Source organism: Pithys albifrons, chromosome 6 (genome assembly GCF_047495875.1).
Source record: "Pithys albifrons albifrons isolate INPA30051 chromosome 6, PitAlb_v1, whole genome shotgun sequence".
In the NCBI taxonomy this organism is placed as follows: Eukaryota; Metazoa; Chordata; class Aves; order Passeriformes; family Thamnophilidae; genus Pithys; species Pithys albifrons.
The window spans coordinates 18,744,407-18,765,122 of record NC_092463.1 but is presented as its reverse complement, the minus strand read 5'-3'; the positions used below and the strand labels follow the sequence as shown (position 1 = coordinate 18,765,122).

Genomic DNA, 20,716 nt, shown 5'->3' with positions numbered 1-20,716 from the left:
ATACAGATGGAACAAGAAATCTTTGCCTTTCTGCCCGTTTTCACATGACATAGACACAGAGCAACTGGGTATAAGATTGGGCAGCCAGTGTCTTCAGGACACAGCTCATCCCCACTGTTTTCCTCTGCTTCCCTTAACTTGTTCCCTCTAATTTGTTCCCTGTAACTCCTTTCCCCACTGTTCCTGCTAGTATCCTAATTTGAGGCACCAGTTTTCACATATGACATCTCCTGTGTCTACCAAAGTGAGCTAGCTTAAGGCAATTCATCTTCTGAGTTACCTTTTCACTCTAGCAGACTCAGGGACTCTTAGATAGGAGGAAGGTAAATTCTTGGAGAGCAAAAGGAACTATAACTGTGCCAGCTACCCATGAAGCAATTCCTGAGATTCACTGTATTCTCAGAATGAGAGAATAAACACACGGCTTCACCATCTTCTTTGCTTATCCTCCTGCAGTGCAACCCAATAGATAATCTACACTCAACCAAAGTTTTTGCTCCTTCTCAGAATGTACAGCAGCAGAAAAAAAACAAAACAGAAACAAAACCCCAAAACAAAACAAACAAACAAACAAAAAACCAAAACCAAACCAAACAAAAAAAGAAAAAAAGAAAAGGTCAAACTATCGCTGACTGCTGAGGTGTTGTTGGTAACCCCATGCAGGCCAAAGTAAGCTCTCCTTCCTGGCACACAGACAACGAGCACCTGTCACTGTCTGGCAGCTCAGCCAGTGTATGTGAATCTACAGGTTCTGTGGAGCACAACCAACCTAAGAAAAAGCTTCATAGTAAGATGTTGTACAGGGAAACAATGCTGCATTCACATTTGTTACAGAGTTAGTGCAGAAATGTGCGAAATACAGATATAATTTCTTGGACACCAGTTTTGGTGTGATCAGTGCTAGTCCTCCTTCCCCATCTGATGGCTGTTTGTTCACAACACACTGTCTTAATCCTGTTCACCTATCACTGGGACCTCATAACAGAAGGAGTAAGATACTACAGTGTATTGTGAAGACATTACCAGTGACTCCACATTCAACCTTACATTGAATTTTGCAGCTGTGATAATCCCCCATGCTCTGTCTGAGTAGTATATTTCATCATTAAGTGTAGTGTTCACACTTAGACGATGATTTATTTCTGTGGAAAGCATGAAATAAATTTAGGCAGTACCATTCAGCAGCTTAAACTTAGCCCCGTTTGGAAAGGAAAAAACCAAATTCTGAAGTTTTTTTTATCCCTATTGCATCACTAGTAGATTCAAAAACTGATTTTAAATAAGCCTGGCATATGCAGTCTCAAAAAGATCTAGAAATATTCATCAGCAGTAAGCACCACAACACTATGTCTACCAAGGCAAGTCAAGGAAAACAACTATCTGATAAAAAGCCCAGCTGATTCTTCCTGTCTCACTGTTATTTATACTCATGATTTCTTCAGAATTCTTTCATGTGGCTATTTGAAAGTCACAGCTCTTTTATTCAGATGTTCTTGTGTATTTTCCCTTTTTCTGGTGGTTTATGTTCATAACTGCACTGAGTCTTTACAATGTAAATTTTAAAAGACTAAATGTAGGGTGGGGAAAAGTAATCTAAAATATAGTATATTTACCTTTAATTAATTTTAAAATAAAATCTTAACAGTGATTTGCTATGCATTTTTTTTAAAACCTTAATAGTTTATTTCTTCACTGTAACAGGAAGCAACTTACATAGTGTGTCAGGGTGGAAATAATAGAAAGTGGAAACATGAAGAATGATTTGAAAGCTGTGAAGAGATTTGCAGATTCTAAATGCCTGTTCAGTCACTCAGATCAAGCCAAAGAAACATGCAGAATGGATTTAGCTGGAAGCCTTTTCAAAAACTTGCTAATGTGGTACCTGTAGATTTATCTTTTCTTTGTTGTACCTTCACTTCAAATCATTAGAGACATATTACAAGTGAAACCACTTCTGGATACTTTTTGGGATTTTAGCCAATTACACAGTTTGTTTATTTTTAGCAATTCATTCAGAGAAACCAAGATCAAGAACTTGGAGAACTTTTGAAGCACTACCTGTGCAGGAGGCATAACACACCCAATGCCGACATTAAATCTCCCTGTTCACTCAATATTCCTGTAAATACACTCTGAACACAATAAAATAAGCACCTTAATGATTGCAGGGAGAGGTGGTAGGAATCCCTGTGCTTGAATACATTTTTCCTTAAATACTTAATTTTTTTTCCTGCAAAATATTTGTAGCATTTACACTGAAATGCAATGGAATATTTTGATTATCTCAGTTGTATTTACAGGCTTGTGTGAATTGAGTGAGCTGAGAGACTAACCTCACTAGGTGGCGATTTTGGTCTGTTTAGCCAGGCTTTATAGAAAAGCAAAAAAACACCCCTAGTTTAAAAATGTGTTTCTTATACAGATAAAAAGGGAATTTGGGAATAGATCTGGCCACTGTGCCCCGAGTTCCCATGCAGCTGGGGTTACCCATCATGATCCTTTCAACCTCTGCCTTGAGATGTCAGGCTGTGAATCATCAGACCCAAGAGCAAAAACCAGAAGGCCCACCACTGAGCCTTGAGAGATTTCTACCAGCCCAGAACTATTAACAGCTGTCTATGCTTACTTTTCTTTGTAACAAATTTTTGTCCAATTGTGTCTCGTTTCTTCACAGTATTTATTCCAATATAAATATAGATATTCATATACAAGCAACAGGTGTCTGTATGGCTGGGCTTCATGAACGAAGATTTGGGCAGGGTTCTCCCCACGTGGGTGTGCCCTTCCAGCCTGCGCAGTGGATTTTTTAGGTGAGACACAGCGTGCACAGAACTGGCCCCACCCTTTAACTCCTACAGTTCATCTGCTACAGCTGAGCAAGCCTGGATGGTGACAGTGAAGTCCTCAGGACTAGAACCTACAGCCCCTGGTATTCCCAGGAGGTCTCCCATCCAAGTACTAGTGGGCCTGACCGTGCTGAACTACCAAGATCTGACGGGATCGGGCATCAGGGCAGCATTTAACTGCCTAATAGGGATCTGTACTTCTAAAAACGTCTCTAGCCTGATGAGCCCCTCATCCCCAAACTTATCCCTGTAGCATTTTTCTTCTCGTGTATTAGCCTAACTGTTCTTGGGATGGGCATCCATTCCAGGATATTAACAGTTCTCACTCAGATTTGCTGTAATGTTCCCCTGTGTATGCCAAAACACTACATTCAATCCATCACAGCAGGACAGATATGACACATTTCACAACAGTTCAAACTCATTCTGCAATTGGTCAGCTCCTCTCCTCTGACATTTATAGCGAATGAGTTCACAAAGCTACAGGTCTCTTACTGTCAGCCCCTAAAATACATCAGAATATGCTTTGTACGGCTGAATAACTCCCCTAAAGAGATGTGTGCTTTACCTTTTTATTTTATTGCAGACATTCACTTCTCTGAAGTATCATCATTTTCATCTGCATGTTTTCTCAATGATCAAACCTTTCAGTTGTTGCACTGGAGTCATTTTCTTCCACATCACTGTAAATAAAAATATTCCTTAATTAGCTATCTTTTTGAACAATTTTGGTCTTCATGTCAAAGTGATTTATGTGTTTCAGGAAGCAGTATAGAATTAATTAAATCCTCAGCATTTATTAACTTTGTTTCATGTGCTCAGCTTTTATTCTAAGCTATATTATTCATATAAAAAAATGACAGTTGAATAATGTAATACTCTGAGATGATTCCAAATGTCTGCAACTAAAACAAGGGATTAAAGCTAATAAATCCTGCATTGAACTGTATGTACTTCTCTTCTTGACACTAAAGTGGAAATAATGTCCTGTAGTACATCACCAACTCTCATTTTGCTGGTTCAATCATATGTGCTTAATCATTAATTCTAAAAAAAAAGAAAAAAAAGGTTCAATGTTATTTTGCACAAATCCATCCAATCTGAACCTTAGGCTTCTCTTCCTCCTTTTTCTTCTGCCTCCATTTCCCTAGTCCTTGACATTCATTCCTTTGTTTTTTCTTTTCCAAAGTTTATTCTTCTATATTGCTCCACCTTGCTCCCTTATATATCCTGAAATATATTTATAAAAAATCTCCTCACATCTTTGCTACTAACACAAGCAATGCTGAGCCCCAGCAGAGTACATGGAGGTATCATGTTGTGTGGGGAAGAGAAACAAAAAGCTCACTAGGTATCGGTATTTTGGCTGGGTCACAAAGGACACATTTACCACAATGGCAGCCACAAGCAGCATGCAGAGAAGTTTTCTTAGAGCTTGATTGAACTTCAGGGCCAAACACCATGAAGACTTATATATATGTGATAAGAAAATAAACTGATGTAATGTAACCCAGGTTCCTTTTTACTGCAACTTTCTGTGTTTTTTCCCCTTTTTTGTTATTCCTGTTATTTGGTTTATTTGTCTCCCTGTTAGTTAGTTCCCTGAAGTAACTTAGAAAATTTGGGGTTAAAATTAAAAGTTCTTTATTAAAATAAACACCACCTGTTTACCTTTACATTAGAATGCTATGACCATGCTCTAAATTCAGGTTGAATTTCAAAAAATTGCTACAGCCAGATAAATCAGCTTTTCTCAGAAAAGTACAAGTTTAGTCATAGTATGGATTTGGCTGAGTGGCATCTGAGAAACCTGTGTTTCTCTCATGGTTGAGGTGTCCCTAGGTCCTGAAGCCACATTCATTTCTACCTGCCTTCAGAGGCACTTTTTTGGAATGTCAGTGGGTTCATCTCTGAATTCTGGCAGTTCCAGTTAGTAGGAGTTTGGTTACAGGGATTCCAGTTTGGCCCATCTGCCTTTCCCCAAAACCTGACAGAAGAACTTTGCACTTCACACTTCTGGCATCTTGGTTCTTGCCTTTGTAACCACCCTCACCATTATGAGCAGTGCCACTGGTGACATCCCACCACACTGCCAGCACCCCAAAATTCCAAGGAAAGACAGCCTCACTGGTGTCCAGGGATTTCCCCTGTCTGAGTCAGAATCCTGTAAAATGTCCTTTTATCAGCCTTCAAATCAGAATCATAATGCCAGGATCTATGACCTGGGCAGTTCACAACTCTGGCTCCAGGTGGACATTCAAAGGACTACAGACTTTTATAATGTGGAGACCATGAGGTCATGATGGGCTGTAGGGGCTTGTCCTCTGCATAGAGGTCTTACCTCTGTTTCCCTGCATGAACCTAAGCCTCATACCTGCATGTTTCTGGCATAATATAATATTTCAGATTATGGACCAGTTGAAAATTCACCAGTTGCTTCAAGTCTCCAACCTTCAGATCAAAGAGAAGTATTGCATAGAATAGCTTATAGCATAAATGCACATATGGACATAAAGGAATCATTTATGACTGTTTAAAATTCCTTGAGATAGGTTGTCTACACATACATAAATTCCTATTTTTGAGGCTTTCTTTTTGGTTTTGAGCATTGTAAATGTTGGTGTTTCTTACTTGTTTCCTTTTTTGGAAACAGGCAAAATAAAAACAATATTTATTAAAAAAAGTAGATAACTAGAACATATGTATGAATTCATATCAGTTTAGGACAAGTAATTTAGAAGACAATATTCATAAAAACAATATTGCTTTCTTTTGGCATTTTTTATGAAACGAACATGCCAGCATTCTCTTTATAATTTACCCAATATTTTGGAGATGTTACCATTTTAAAACTCAAAATGAAACTCCCATTTGAGACAAAACATTAAAGTCAAATTTTTGCTTCACTGTTTAACTAGAAGAATGATTATTTAATTCGGTTTCGTTGCCTGCCAGGAAACCCACCTAAAGCTCTCAGTCTGCTTTTATATTTAAATAAAAATGAAGAAACTTGGGCATAAGGTGAAGATATTTTCAGTTAAATGAGGCAGCTTTACATCTGTTAGGAAGATAGCCTTTGGACAGTAAAGCCTCCTCTTGCTACTGTGAGGAGCTCTGACTCTTTCCATCAGCTCAAGTCAGAATTTTATTTCAGGAAAGCTTCCAACTTGTAAATGCTTGGTGTCACTCAGCACTCTGCTTGGTGCACACTCGCTGGAAAACTGGCATATGCATCCTGAGAGGGCCAGCAGGATAGATCCTTAACTTTTTAGCACCATACTGTTCTCCCACACACTGCTTTAGCTTTTGGTAGATCACTGCTAGTTCATTTTCCTCTCATTTATGAAGGATAATGAGAAGAATCTTGCTGAGCTCTTACATCATATTATTAATTATATGTGAATAAACACAGTTAGAGTAACTGTAGGGTGCTATGTTGGGCAGTAATAACAACTACCTATTTAAGCAGGATGCTTTTCCCCTTGCAATGAAAGGCAGGGATAAAAATAACTTGCAGAGAATGAGATGGGTTTCTGTTCATTAAAATAAAAAATAATTTATTTCTTTGTCCTGTACCATCTACTGTGTTTCTTGTTCGGGGGACTGAGAGTCTTCCACTAGTTCTGTTGACTCAGCAAAGACTGATACACAGTTCACAAGCTGTATTTAGGCATTCACTTATTGCAGTGATAGTTAAGGTAAAAGGCATTTAATAAAAAATAGGGCACCAAATGAAACCATGTTTCAGAAATTCAGCCATGAATCATGCTGTGGGGATACCAGTGCAAGTTAATTATGCATGAGTTAAAAACCTAATTAAGGAGCCAATAATGCTTTTGTAACATATAAGTATGAAATCTACATCTAGAACCTTAAAATTAAAAGTAAATATCCCTGTATCCACATGACTCCATCATCCACTTCTACTGCAGAATTGTTCCCTGCTGTTTTTTCATTAGTCTCATTTCATAAGTCTCATATGAAGAAATTTCTATCAAGTTGGCTAATTTGAAATCAGCTTTCATTGCTGAGATATTCCCTCATATTCTCAGATATGAGTAGCAATGAGAAAAATATTAAATATATTTATTTGCTTTGAAATGCTTTTATAGATACGGAAGCATTGCAGTGAGGTGCTCCAATAATTATATGAGCTACACCGTTTTAAAAAATCTCTGAGCTATTGACCACGGAGCTGGATACAAGATACACAAAAAGTCTTTCCCGATCCCTCAGGAGTCAACACATCGTTGCTTTCTTATCCTCTAAGTGCAGCTTACCAAGGAAGAACAGGTATAAGGACAGACAGGCTGCTGTGGAATAGACATGTGGACAGCACTGCACACAGAGCTGAAAACCTTCCCCAGGTGGGTACTGAGGAATTCACAGGAAGTTTTGGAAAGGCTTAGTAGCCACCATTGCTGAGGGTGCTTCATCTGTTAACACATCAGTGACATCAGCCACTGACCTTTTCTGCTTCCACACTGTGACTCCAGATATCGAGCCACGATGGAATTTGTTCCTTGATGACAGGAGAGAAGATGAAAGATGTGTTGGCTCTAGCTGTAGATCCTACTGCTAGCAATGAATACTCAGACTACAGTTTTTGTCAAAGGGTCTCAGAGCATCATTAGAAACACAAAGAATTTTCCAGAAATGGTTTATATGCATATAGTCTGTTATCACTCTTATCTAAAGCTTCCTTTAATTAGTTACCAAAGTCTTCTGAGGATAAAAAAACTTGAAACTCAGTATTTCCACTAGCCAGTACAGTAAATAAGAGAAAGAGGAGACAATCACCTAGTGAGACTAATCCCTAGTTTAGAACTCCACATAGTTGTGTGTCCAAAGATTGTTTCAATGCATCTGCTCCTTGTGAAGTTTTGTGCTTTCTGTAAAGTGTGTCATTGCTTTAAAAATGCACACAACTGTTTTGTCTTATTTTTTCATCACTTCTGCCCACAGACTAAAGCCATTTTCTCATTATCAGACAAAGTAAGGAAATCAAGAATTAAAACAAGGAAATGAGGGGGTTTGAGTACTCTTCATATTTCTCTTTCAAGAACCTTGAAAAATGTCTTTCATCTTTCCCTTTTGCAACCTAAGAATAGTAATCAGGTGCAGAGCTGAATGCAGGGAGGATGCATGCTCTCACCTGAAGCAGTATTGAATCTGTCATGGTCTGTAGTTGTCAATAATGCCAACAGTGCTTATCAGCAACAAAAACGGAACCAATCAATAAGATGTCAGGAGGACCAGCAGTATGTTCAGATGTTGGGAATATAAATCCTTGTTGAGAAAACATGATTTCAGCTTCAAACTCTGTAATTGCAAGAATCTTGAAGTGTCTGAACCAGGCTTAGTTTTTAATCTCAAAATATATTTCAGTATTGTTCTCAATAACTGCCACCAACACAAGTATTATTATTATTACTATTATCATTATTATCATAATTTCTTTCTAGCACAATCTTTTTTCCAGAATAATGGATTATGTAATTTACCAAAAGAAAAACACATCCCAATAATTTTCACTCTATGCTATTCAAAACAGAACAAGAAAATACATGCCAGGAAGTTTTATCAATCAAGAAGGTATCGGAAATTTCTGGTCCTATGGAAATAAGACCATATGAAACAGATACTAAAGGAACGTAGAGGCCTGATCCTGTGCAGTGTGCTTATTTATGTCTGCTGGGCCAGAGTCACTATGCCCATGTGCTAAGACTGCTGGAAAATGGCTTTGCAGAAAATCACTGCAGCCAAGAACATTCCTTCCCTGAATTATGGGAAACCATGACAGGATAGATCCTGTACCACATGGCCTCCCCTACCTAACCAGTATTATGTCATCTTAAAACCAGGTCACCAGCACAGTCTCTATTTTCTAATGAATACAGAATTATAGGTTTTAATGGCCATTATTTTCCAAATACCCATTTTGTTCTGTAGGCATTATTAGCAAACTGCTATTGCCAATAGCATTTGCATTACCAGTGACTGCACCAGATAGTGAAAAATGGCTATGCCTGAGCTGGTCAGTCACCACACCTGGATATAAACATCCCACAGCAAAGTTATAAATAAGATCAGAGTCTAAATACAGTACAGTGAGTAGTCCCATTATATACATGTTATATATGTCACACTCATATCAAGTATTAGAAAAGTGATGTCAAGCAGACAATACAGAGCGGTAAAAATAACTTTGTCCTGAGAAAATTATGTTTTTCCTTGCTGTCAGCCATTTCTGTAAAAGCATTAAGTTTCATATGAAGTGCTAAATCACAAAGATTCTTATAAAGAGGATATTAAAGAAGTCATCATCTCAGTACAGAATGGGAGAACCCCATTGTCTTCAACATGGCTTTCATTTTTCATTCTAGGACACTAGAGAATTCACATAAAAATTGCAGCTATTAGAAATTATGTGTATATATTGACCTTTAACTATAGTGTGCATCAATTCAAAAAAATAATTCCGCTAACTGTAAAAATCAAAATATGTTTCCCTTGGGTGTGGGAACTGTGCTTGTCTTTCAAGGTTTCATCTATCTGTAATAACACTGTGTTCAAAGCTTCATATGAATATACTAATATTTTTTTAAAAATCCACAGCACATTCTTATTCTAAAAAGACTTAAACTGTCTTCGTGATCACTGTATCTTGGGAAAAAAATACAAGGATGCCCCATCAAGTCATAAATTCTTAGTTGAGAGAAAATTAATATTTTGTTGGAAGTACAAGACCTACTATGATGAACCTTGCAGACATGTGCCTTTCTGTTTACAGGTAAATAGTTAGATTTCCTAAAATAGACAAGACTGCTAGACAGCTGATTTCTTCAGCTCAGACCAATGGGGATTGTAATGTAGGCATAAAAGAAGAAGGTATAGAATGGGAAATGTAGCTGTAAAAATCCTGAAGGAGAGGGCAGAAGGTACAAAATGAGACTATATAACCAATGTGCATCTGCCTTCTGCTTTCAGAGCTTCTCTTGAATTTTTTACCACTATTGACAGTGTGTGAAGTTATTAAAAATAGCCTATTTTACATTTCTGTTTTCATTACAAGCTGATTCTGAGTGGGTTTGAGCACTTGAGACTCCAGCTGAAGTCCAGTTGCTGAGATTCTCACATGTCCTCAGAATCTTGTTAGGTCATCAATTATAGCTCATCCAGACGCTTTGAAGAGCAGGATCCAAGACCACATGGTACTAATGAGAACAGAGGCTGTTGAGCTCCTGACAGACAGCTGAAACCTGGCAGAAGCTGTCAGTTGCTACCTGCACTGAGGAGAGCACGTCTGAGCTACTTCTGTGCACATTATTGTGAGAGCTGTCAAGCACACACAACTCCATGCCAAACATGCCTCTTAAATCACAGTTTACCCTTGGCCCCCAACACAGCCTTCTGCGGACATCCTTTGGGCACAGGTGTCTTTTTGGCATATTTCAAATATATTTCTCTCTTTCCTCAAGCTGTCATTTTACAGATAGATGTGGTGGTGAAGAAATAACCTCATAGGGCTCTGGAGATTGTCAAAATGACTGTTCACATATCTGTACTGCCAAACCCCATTATTGACTAAAATATACTTGATGGATCCTGATAGTTCCCACCTGCAGATCAAAGGAAAACAAAAATATGTAGTTCACTTTGCAAAAAGTCAATTAAGTAGGCTTCCTGAAAACTTACACTGTTACACAGATCTGAATCTTGCCTGAAACCACCAGCAGAGGGTACATCAGGAATATTCCCTTCTTAAACACCTACGTAATTTGTGAATTGAACAGAAACCAAGTTAAAGAAGTGATTAATGATAGCTGTGATAAGGTATATTGTTTATTTCTCTGTCTCACCATCTTGTCTCAGCTTGTAAATTGTTTTTTTTAATGGAGCAACATTCATCCCCAAACCAGTATCAGTGTACAAAAGGCATAATCTAGTTCCTGTCAGACTGCAAAGAAAGATTCTTAGGGAGTTTGGTGAGATTTAGGCTATATCCTTTTTCATAAAATGAATAGCACGTGTGATATTAGCAATGGCAAGTTCAAATTTTAAATAGAAAACAGTATTTAATTGGTATGATTCGCTTTTCCATAGCAGTGTAATTGCTAAATGTTTCATTTGGTTATGCTGTTTTAAAAACACTGTATTGCAAATCAAACTAGAATCTCTAACATTACCAAGAACTCCCTCCTTCATTCAAACTCTGGCATTCCTGTAGTAACCACCATTTCAGCAGATGATATGGTACAGCACATTCTGCTGTCAATGTGCATGTCACCTCACTGTCACTGGCTAGTAACTGTGGGCATCCAGGAAGCCTTATCAGTCAGTCCAGAAAAAAACTACAACACCATCAGCAGTCATACCTGAAGACCTTATGTTGTTTGTCACCCTGGCATACTATTCTGGAAGCAAAATGCTATGTTTGGCTATTCCTGTGCAGCTGTGCTGTCAGTGCTCATGCTGGGATAAGCAGCACTGTGAGCAGGCCTGCCTTCTCAGCTGAATTATTTTGGTATTTGCTGGTGATGGCTACAAGTGCACATTGCAGGCTGTTCCTGCTGGCGAGATATTAGCCTCAGTGATCTGTCCCAGTGTACACCAGCATGTGTGACATGAACCACACCCAGATCCATCTGCTCAGATCCATCATTTTTCATCTGCTATCATGCTCTATATTTTCCATAGGACATTGCCTCAGAATTATGAATCATCCTCTCTAGGCTCTTGATATCCTACTGTAACAGATGGGCATAACATATATTCCAAAATAACCATTCTGGATATAGCAGCCCTTTGTTACATTAATGAGCTAATAAGAAAAGAGCCAACTAGCTGACATTACTAAATTACTGACTTTTCAGGGAAAAAAAGGTTAAAGTCTGTGTCTGTACTAGTAACCCAAGAGAAGGCATACCTGTGGAATAATGTATTTTCTTTTGGTTTGACTGGAAATCAATACATGAGGTATAATCCAAATCTTTGTTAGGACCACTAACTATGGCAGTGTAATTCCTAAAAAGAACAAGTCTTATGAGCAACACTAAGGCTAAATAAGTGAGGTGTTTAACAGCTATGACATTTTGGCAATACATCAGTGAACAGAGAAATTTAAATTTATTAGTATCGAAGCACAGATGAGCCCACTCAGAAGCATCTCTGCTGCTTGTTTTGTATGATAAAATCTTGACTGTGTGCCAAGTTTTAAAAGATTAATTTCTTTCTTCTGCAGTCTTAAATTTTACAAAAATTATCCAAGGGCTAGAAAACCATATACCATGTCTTAAGGGTTCAAGGTATTTGAATACCCAAGTAGAAAGCTGAGGAGTACTTTGATCACATTCTTATGTGTTTAGACATTAAAAAAGGTGTGTGTGACAGGAGGCAGATTCTCTGCCTGGCTACCCAGGAAGGTATCCCAGGTCCAAGTGGCTTAGAAGGTGCAGTTTGACAGTCACATATGGAAAAGGTCAAATTTCCTTATGACAACGGTATTTAAACATAAGTAAGTTCCTGAGGCAGCAGCACTGTCACTTGGAGACTCTAAAATGAGGCAAGATGTTTCAAAAAAATCTATAATCCATTTTTTTCCACTAAATATTCTGCATGCAAAGATGCAGACTAGATAAGCAGGATAGACTGTGCTGGCCTATGACTTAGTGAATCCTTGCCACTTATTCTGAATGCAAGCAGAGATTTGCTAGGGTGGTAGGAGCTAAAGCTGCCCCTTGTGCACAGCTAGCACAGGGGTGTGTTTTATCGGCTCTGTGCAACATGAAGGGGAGAATGGACTGTGCCTTGGAGAAGTTTCACTCCTGATGCTCCATTAATATCGCAGCTACAGCCACTGCTGCTGAAATCCAGTAACAAAAATACCAAGGACAGGGAAAAAAACCCAACACAATATGTGCAGAGAGCGATTTCTAACTGTATTTATAATAGGAGATAGCAGGAGAAGCATTACTTTAAAGCTATGAGGTCTTTTTGTAACATACTGTAGGCTAACCTACAGGACAGCTGAGGCGTTTTAGAATTAAAGAGTATGGGGGATCTCCAGATCTCTCACTCATTCTCTGAGTCTGCATTTGTTCAGCAACAATGGCAGGAACTTTCAGGTCTCTTAGACTCATTGTTTCCACTGGATGTGAGGAGTGGGGTGTGTGGTGGGTGCTATCCAGAGAGGTCACCTAAATATAGTAAATGGTTTCTAGTTCTGTTGAAAATGAACATTTCTTGAGTTACTTTGCTGGTCTCTTCATTGGTAATGGGATTTTTCTCATCAACGCCCCAAAAATTCCAAACAGAATAGTTACTGTGTGTTTAATTGGTGGTGTATATGACACTTTAATGCTGAAAGTGGCAATGCTAGTCTGCATTTTACATAAGCAAATGATTTTTTAAGACACTTGCCCATCTCACTTCATAGGATGTAGTAATGCCTTAAGATTTTTAAGATTTTTGTAGCACATAGCACATTGCCAAATGCAAATATATATTGATGGCATCTCCCTAAGAATCTACATTCCTAGGTCCTGGCTTCCATGCAAATACAAAGCTGACTTGCTCTGAGTATTGCAAACCAGGACAAAAATGTGCTTTTTGTACTATGACTGTGGTAAGACCTACAGTCAATTAACTTATTATTCTTGGTAAGTCATAGAATCATTCTCATAATTTAACAGATTTTATCTAAACCTTTTATTTTGTTTTTGATAATCTTTTATGTACTTTCAATTCCACAGTGGCTAATTAAGATTTATAAACAAATCCAGAAATTATACAAATTCAGCAGCATTAACTGATATAACAACCATAATGCATATTATTATAATGCAGCATTCTAGTTATGAATATCCCTTAGACTGTGTAATTCCAGGCTATAAAAAAGTCCTTGCCCTGCATTTATTTAAGAGTTGTACTAATGACTCTAAGCATGGTATCATCATTAATAACAATAATAATTAGATTCATGAATAATTAAAGTTACTTCTGCAGCATTTCATGCTGTTACTTCACCTGTAAAAATAATTTCTTCTCTTACAGTGCTGAAGGGAGGGCTCTGAATCTCCCCATGATTTGCTAATGCTGGCAATTAGCAGTGTTTGCTGATTAAGCAAACCCAAGACACAACTCTCAGCTGAGCCATCAGAGAAAGTCCACCCTGTGGTAGGAACTAGTAAGGGACCTACTTTGCTTTGAGATTGGTCTTGGTCACACACTGGCACAAAGACCTACCTTTTGTAAAGATACTTCATCATATAGGAAAGGGACATATGGTGGCAAGCCAACATGTCTCCTTATATTCAAAGCACTTCCTCCTCATAATTCCTCTCTTAGGACACATAAAGTAGCAGCTGATTACTATGACTGATATGCTAAAGGGAAAACCTCCCTATCTTTGCCACTATTTCCATCACATGTGGTTGCCATTTGTTCAATGAATTACACTTGTATGGGAGATAATTGATCTTCATTTTGTTTCTAGGTAATAACTTTCAGAGTTGCTCCGGAAACAGCACTGTCATGATGGATTCATTCATTAAACAACTGTAAGACACCTAACATTTCAATTAAAAAAATTCTTCCCTCAACCTGCACTTCTCCATTCCCCTGAAAAATGCAATGAAATGTCTTTTGTTAGAAATAATGAAGTTTCATACACATACACCTGCATGCACACATTTGATTCAAGATTGCCATTGCTTAAACTGTGTTGGACATTAAAGAAATATAAGTGACAGTTTCAGACTTGCTGTAATGAGATGTAAATCCAGATCTTGCTTATTCATGATCTAAATTTGTTTTGAGTGGGTCAAGGTTCAATACTGGCTTTTTGTAGGATTAATTTGGAGATAGCCCACTAATGAACAAGTGTGTTAATGATAGTTATATCTCACTATATATGGGTTTATAGAAGGAAAAAATATAGTTGATATTACTCTTAAAATGTCCAAAAGGAGAGAGTTGTTTTAAAGTTGTGATATGGAGGCCAGAAAAGTGTTAGCGCATAAGTATGTAATTCTAAGGGAGCTGAGGATAAGGACACCATGACAGCATGTGTGAAATTTAGCTGCAGTTTGAAGACAACTCTCATAGCAACAAACATCAGAAGACATTGTTACGAGTTTAAAAAGGAATTTCAATCTAATATAAAATCGTCACAATTTCCATACATCCACATTGATAGACATGAGCCAAGTTCAGCTTTTTTTGTGCTATGGACTCCAACAGGAATGGATCAAAATGTTTTTTGAAAAACAATTAAACTATCACTTACCAACCATCTACCAACCAGTAGATGTTATGCTTTATAGGCAGACAGATTAAGATTTCATAAATGGAAAGACAGAACCAAAGTGATTTGGGATCCTACATTCATCATCCATATTCAGAAATTTGAGTCATGCCTCAAATAGATAGACTTGCCCTGATGCTTTCAGACAATGACAGAGAATGGAGACCATGCCACACCCTCCCCAGCCTTGATGCTGCTGTAACCTCTGCAGCTGCACAGCTGTGTCCCTATATTCTCGAAGAGCCAATGAATTGGTGACATGGTTATGGGTCTGTTGCAAAGTTTGTACAAAATCTGTCAACAAAATCAAAGCTGACTATTCTGTAAAGGAAATAATTGCCATATTGAATTGAATAACAGATTGTTATAATTAATTCACTTGGATGACACTTCAGTCTCTATAAGCATGTCACAATGACTCTTCATTCAGGAACACAGATGTGACTGTGTCTTTCAATTCTTTATCTTTTCCACCATAATTGAGCATGAATAATGTGCACTGAAAGCCAAATGTCACCCAAACTAATGCCATTAAGAATGAACGCACATCTATCTGTGTAGCTGAACTGTTGCTGAACCTGCAGACTTATACGATTCTTGTCACTAAGCATACCATCAGCATTGTATAATGACATGCAAATGAGTAAGAATTGATCTGAACGAGAAATAGTAGGCAAAAAAAATTGCACTACTTATCAAAATATACATCTAGAAAGCTTTTCTATTTCTGGTAAGGGTTCTCAGACAGATCAATATGCAATTCACTTCAGGTACATGTGCCTCTGTCCTTACTCTCTTCTTTTCCTGTTTAGGCAAATAATTCCCACCTGTAACTTAACAAAGTAGAGATATTTATGTTTTGATAATTATTAGATAATAATGCCTACTAAGATGAATGAGATTAACTTAAATATGATGGACTTGGTCAAAACAAATCGTGACCTTTAATAACAACAGAAGAAAACAATAGAAGCTAGCAAGACTCCCTGTTCTTCTTGTCCCTCCTTGCCTGGAACATGAATGTAAAGACCTAAAAATGCTCCACAGAATGAGTTTATCATTTTCATTTTGAAGAAGGATAAACTTAAGACACACTATTCAATTCATGTAAAGTCATATGGTCAATCATGTCTTTCAATCATTTTGTTCAAACGTTATACACTTTTTAATTTCCAACTCACAGCCCTATACACAGCCCCATGGCTCACATTGCCTTTTAATCCACAGTGAAACTTGTACATGTACATGTACTTGTCCTTTTTTATTCACACACAAATGTATATTTATTCTTCATTTTCTTTCTCCATCATGTGTACATACAGATAATACTTAGGATTGGTCAGAAAACTATAATTTCAACACGAGAAATGTTTTGAATTTTCAAATATGTAGACAGAAAATTATTTATAATCATAAATGTTCCTGACCATTTTTGATTCAATACTGAAATGTAGAGTTACAGTAATGCTACTATAACCTAGACAACAGAAGTAGCTATGAAAAATCCTTCCAAACCCTTATAAACCTTTGCTACTTATCCTCCTTATCAATAGCTGTTGATCATTAATTTTAACTAAAGCAGTAAAAGGGAAAATGCATAGCCAAGACAGCTGGCTATCAGTCTCTTTACACTAATGGCTTGGAAGACACTGTTAGTATGCTCATACAGCCTTTGCTGAAGAATCACATTATTTAAGCTTTCAGACAGACAGCATTCAAGTAAATTACTAGAGGTGCCCTTTGCCACTTAGTGCATCACCAATTACCAAATGCCATTGCTTTCAAATACAATGAAATGTTTGGTACCACAAGGTTAAAGAGGAAACCTATTTTGGAATGAATGAAAGGGCAGAAAATGTCACATACAGAAATAGAAAGACAGATTGAATAGTTAAGTAGAAGTCAGAGGTCCAAAGTATTGATGAGCTAGTTTCCCCAGCCAGACTGATGGTTGAGAATGAAATGGGATATTCACCTGAGATTCAGGAGAATCTGCACAGTAAAGAATATTGAAGTAGATGCTAAATGCAATATGCAGGATCCTGTGAAGGAGACTGATGCCGAAAGGGTTTTTGTTCTGATTTTCACATTTTGTAGATTTTAGGAACACAGTAGTTGTAGATTTTTAGAGGGTTAATATTTCTAACAGTTTAAGTTTAATGCCTTTCTATCACTACCCCTGTCCCAGAACAGGGAGCTCAAATTCCTTTAGTTAATTAATCTTGTTTAGACTCCTTTCCAAGGTAAAGAGCTGAAGGATATCAGAAGGCCTACAGAATGAAACATAAACATAGGTCAGAGTGACCCAAAAGCCAGAATTGGATGAGCTCCAAGAGACCTTTGTGTGCCTGAGGAAGAAGAGCTGATGAAGACAGAAGGTCCTGATGACCCCAGACCCAATTCCAGGGGGTTGGACCAGGGGTGGGACTGGGGCTGGACTGAGAAATGTGTAAAGCAATGATTGGAGGGATCTTATTATAAAAGCCATGGAAACAAGAACTAAGACACATGCATGTCATCCTGTATTCCTGTGGGCTGTAGGCCCTGTGTTATTAAAGGACCTTTACTTTTTATCTTACCCTACACTAACGCGGCTCGAAGTCCTGTTTTTGGGGGGAAGGGTCATTCACGGCATCAAGACAAAAGTTTGACTTCTGTGTGAAATTGTGTTTAAAACATGTCATAGAAAAAACTTGCATTTGAAAGAGCTGTGCTGTGTCAGATCAGTCTTTATTCTTTAAATGTGTGGATATTATTGAGTTTGGGTATATTTGCTGCTTTTTTTTTTTGGGGGGGGGGGCAGGGAAACAACTATGACAGATTTACAAAATATACAGATTTATATTCTGTAATCTCAATCCTACAGTCTGTAAGTAAAAATTACCTTCAAGGAGAAGTTTTCCTTCTGTTGTTTCAGGTTTCTCTTTCATAAAAGGCATTTTGCAATCTAAACTAAAAACACTTCAGATTAAAAACAATCAAAAAGTCTGGAGTCCAGTTTTCATGGAAAAGAATTTCAGCTTGCAGAATAGATGCAAGGCTGGAGCACACAACAATCAAATCAACTACAAACCAATGAAATTATTACATATAGAGGAAATACTAGTGTCATGTAGGTATAGACATTGCCTATGAAATCCCAGAAACTCCTGACATCTAAAGAGAATTTCCAAATTTGTTCTCCATGATCTGTCCACAATTGTGAATACTTCTAGCAAAATAAAAGTAGAAAGTGTGTAGGCAGAAATCAACCATCTAAATTATTAAAAATAAATCAGCCAGGATATTCTGTTTCTCTCCACCCACAAAACTGGCTCTGTAAAACAACTATAGATTTTATCTCTTGTTGTTATTGTAGTCATTTTTGCTGTACTAGTACCTATTCCCCAATACTGCCATCCATTTGTCATTTCACTTTCCTCCAACTAGTGATTTATGCTTTCCATTCTGGCTAACAGTGTCTCATTTCAATTACTTCACTTTCTAAGTCCAGTTCCTACAATGACTTGAGAAAAGGCTACTTTCTTTATTCCTCTGAGCAGTTTATTTTAACACAGCATTTCCTGTGTCATGGCACCTGCTATCTAAAATTGCCTTAGTTGTACATTTTACCATTCACAATCCCTTTTCAGTTTGTTTTCTCCCTTTCAGATTCCTGGAACCTCTTAAATTACTCTGCTTTCAAAACCAGCTTTCTGTGACACATACACATGTGCAAACCTTTCCAGGTCAATTAAAATGATACTGGGACAGTAGAAATGTAAGAGCAGAAGAGAACTTATGAGCTTCAAAAACTTGACTGTGCAGTGGTAGGCACAGCCACATCCATGGAGTATCTATCCCTTCGTATTTCTACATACCATAAAACATTTTCCCAAACCTCCCTAACAGCCTTTAATAAAACCTTTAATAAAATGAACATAGGCACAATTCAAAACAAACAAACAAAAAAAGAAAAAAAGATTGAGAGAGCAGGTGAACTCAAGGGTGTTGTTAATGCTTGAGGTTCTTTTCCTAGCAGGGAAACTGTATGACAAAAAAAATCCAAGGCTGTGATCCCATCCTACACAGTCGTGTAGGAAACCATGAAAGATTGACTGGCCAGCTGCTGCCACTCTGAGCTGAAGAAAACTTCCCATCAAGCTCCAGCCACAAGAAGGACTTCTTTAATCAGTTTATTTTTCAGGGTCACATTATAGTTCTAATCGTGTGTATGAAGTTTACTAATCAGCTTATGCACTCTATCATATAAAGTCTAAGTACCCTGCATGTAGTGCTGGGCATTATTTACCCCTGTTGCTGAAGGTGTATTTTATTAATATACAGTTAAGTATGAGCCTTCCCTGGAAAAAAATTTAATCCCTTGGTATATATGTGGTAAACCTGTGACGTGGGCTAATTTAGTTGACTGAAGGAGTATGTTCAAGCAATGCTGCAGTGCTACATACCAACAGGGCAAGCAGGACCTTCATTTAGAACTAGTCCAGTTTGCAGAGATGATGAAGGTAAGCTGACTTTGAAGTCCTTTCACTGTCCATCCCCCAGCTTCTCCCTGAATCACAGCTTCTCCAGCAAGTAACACAACTGTCCATGGGAGAATATTTCAGTGTGGAGAAGATGCCATGGTAACTTCGGGATCTGTATGGGAGGTATTCAAAGATTGATGTGAGTCCAGTGCAGTCTTTCCAGTTAAACATGTTATGAGGCTACATCTTATCAAGTAAATCCTGCTTACTAATACATCACTTAACACAGCAGCTAAGAGCTTGATTTCTAAACTTTCCACCGATGACAGTGGCCCGCATTGAAGGAAGAAGTCAAGGAAGGTATTCAATGACATGACTGACTAAAGGGATGGAAAAAGAATAATATAGAAAAGATCTGGGATGGGTTTCAGTTTAAAACACACCAACAAGTCTGTCATATGTGCCTTCTGACAGCGGACAGCTCTCTCAGTGTTCAGCTTGCCAAGCTACCAAGAAACTGAAACAAATGTACTGCCTTGTATAAAACTGTAAGACCTACAGGTAAAAAGGTCAAAAAAGGAGTCAAAGATCTCAAAAGCCCAATAATTTCTGCTGCTAATTCCTTTATGTGCTTTTGATAATCTCCCCCAAAAGACATTTTGCAATTCTGGAAGACATATATGTCTCAAGGTTTCATCGAGCTTTTAGAGGTGTAGGAAAACTAACATTTGAAAATGTAACTGAAGAAAAATAAAATTTAAATTAAAAACTAAAATTATTAATATCATCCCTTCCTTACTAGAAGGAAGAAGAAAGAAAGTGAATACTTCTGCAGAAGGCTGGGCTTCATCCCTCTTGAACAGAAGTTGGTGCTTGTTGTGTTAATTATTTACACACTAAAGACAGGGTCTGTGTGATTAGGACTGAAGTCCAGAATAAAGCATTAAATGAAGGCTGTCAGTAAGATGCAGAGCTGTTGCTGTTAAGGACTCCTGAGCTGCCAACCATACCATCAAATGCCCTGCTGTCATCTCCAGGCACTCTTCCTTGCCCAGTGATGAAAATCAGGAATACTCTCCTGAAATCAGCTAAACAGC

At 37.8% G+C, this 20,716-nt stretch overlaps 1 protein-coding gene across 1 annotated transcript in view; it reads left to right on the top strand.

Moving 5' to 3' along the window:
- GPR65 (G protein-coupled receptor 65) overlaps positions 1-17,736 on the top strand; it is a 31,064-nt gene extending 13,328 nt beyond the window's left edge. Inside the window, exons 3-5 of the transcript XR_011698010.1 lie at positions 6,959-7,213; positions 14,344-14,407; positions 17,384-17,736. The gene's annotated coding sequence lies outside the window, so the exon portion shown is untranslated. The remainder of the gene's footprint in view (positions 1-6,958; positions 7,214-14,343; positions 14,408-17,383) is intronic.
- The last annotated feature ends 2,980 nt before the right edge of the window (positions 17,737-20,716 follow it).